The following is an 846-nucleotide window of genomic DNA, read 5'->3' as shown; positions in this document are numbered from 1 at the left end:
AGGCTATCTTTCAAAGAACCACTCTCCTTGCTTTCTCAACCCGTTCTAGGCATTCAATTTCTCCCTTAGCTTCCCTGGGCCCACTTAATTTCAGCAGTAGGAATCTTAGTGCTGAGCTATTGAAATATGAGGGAAAATCCTCGACTGAGACTGTTAGGTTCCAGCTACTAGGTGTACTTTGCCCTTGGTCAAGTGATTCTTAACTTCCATCCAGGTTAACGTCCTCAGAAATTCTGTGGTTCTAGCTGCTTGAAACTTTTCCCTTTCCCAATTCAGTTCAACTTCTGTTCTTTGAATGTGGCTGCAGGTCTGAGGAATCGTGGTCTAGCGAAGGGAGAAAAGGCATGCTCTCAGGCAGCTGTAACTAGGATGACACCCCCCAACATGCACGCCCAGCAAGTTCAGGGCTGGACTTGGGGCCAAGCTTTGTCCCCGGATCCTGCGCTTTCCTCCCTGGGCTTCCCGGAGAGCGGGGGGCTTCCGGCGGGCCCCCTCCTCCCGGGGGCGGGGCCTACCTCACCCACTCCCGCCTCCCCGGCTGCGCGCGGCTGCGGGCCGCGGTCACGTGAGCGCGGCGCGGCGGGGGAGGGGCCCTGATTTCCGGGCGGCGGAAGGAGACGCGGCCGCGTGAGGACGAGGCGATTTGAAAACACGCTCCGGGAGCTAGAGGCTGAGGCCGGTGGCGCACGCCGTCGCCTCGTGGGCTTCTGTTCGGACGCTCCTCTCCTCTGTCTCCGCGCCCCGGTCCCGGCGGGCCTTCAGGTGAGCGGCCGCCGCCCGTCGGGCCGGGCCCTCCCGGGGCGTGGGACGGCGCGCGGGGCCGTCGCCCCCCAGCCCGCGCCCCAG

General features: G+C 62.5%; 1 protein-coding gene across 1 annotated transcript in view; it reads left to right on the top strand.

Moving 5' to 3' along the window:
* Positions 1-597: 597 nt before the first annotated feature.
* Positions 598-846, top strand: part of TEX10 (testis expressed 10) — a 63,857-nt gene continuing 63,608 nt past the window's right edge. The window contains exon 1 of the mRNA XM_040481826.1: positions 598-762. The gene's annotated coding sequence lies outside the window, so the exon portion shown is untranslated. The remainder of the gene's footprint in view (positions 763-846) is intronic.

This window comes from Herpailurus yagouaroundi, unplaced genomic scaffold (assembly GCF_014898765.1).
Source record: "Herpailurus yagouaroundi ecotype Mexico unplaced genomic scaffold, PumYag 160, whole genome shotgun sequence".
Lineage (NCBI taxonomy): Eukaryota > Metazoa > Chordata > Mammalia > Carnivora > Felidae > Herpailurus > Herpailurus yagouaroundi.
This window is presented reverse-complemented; position numbering and strand designations above follow the sequence as displayed.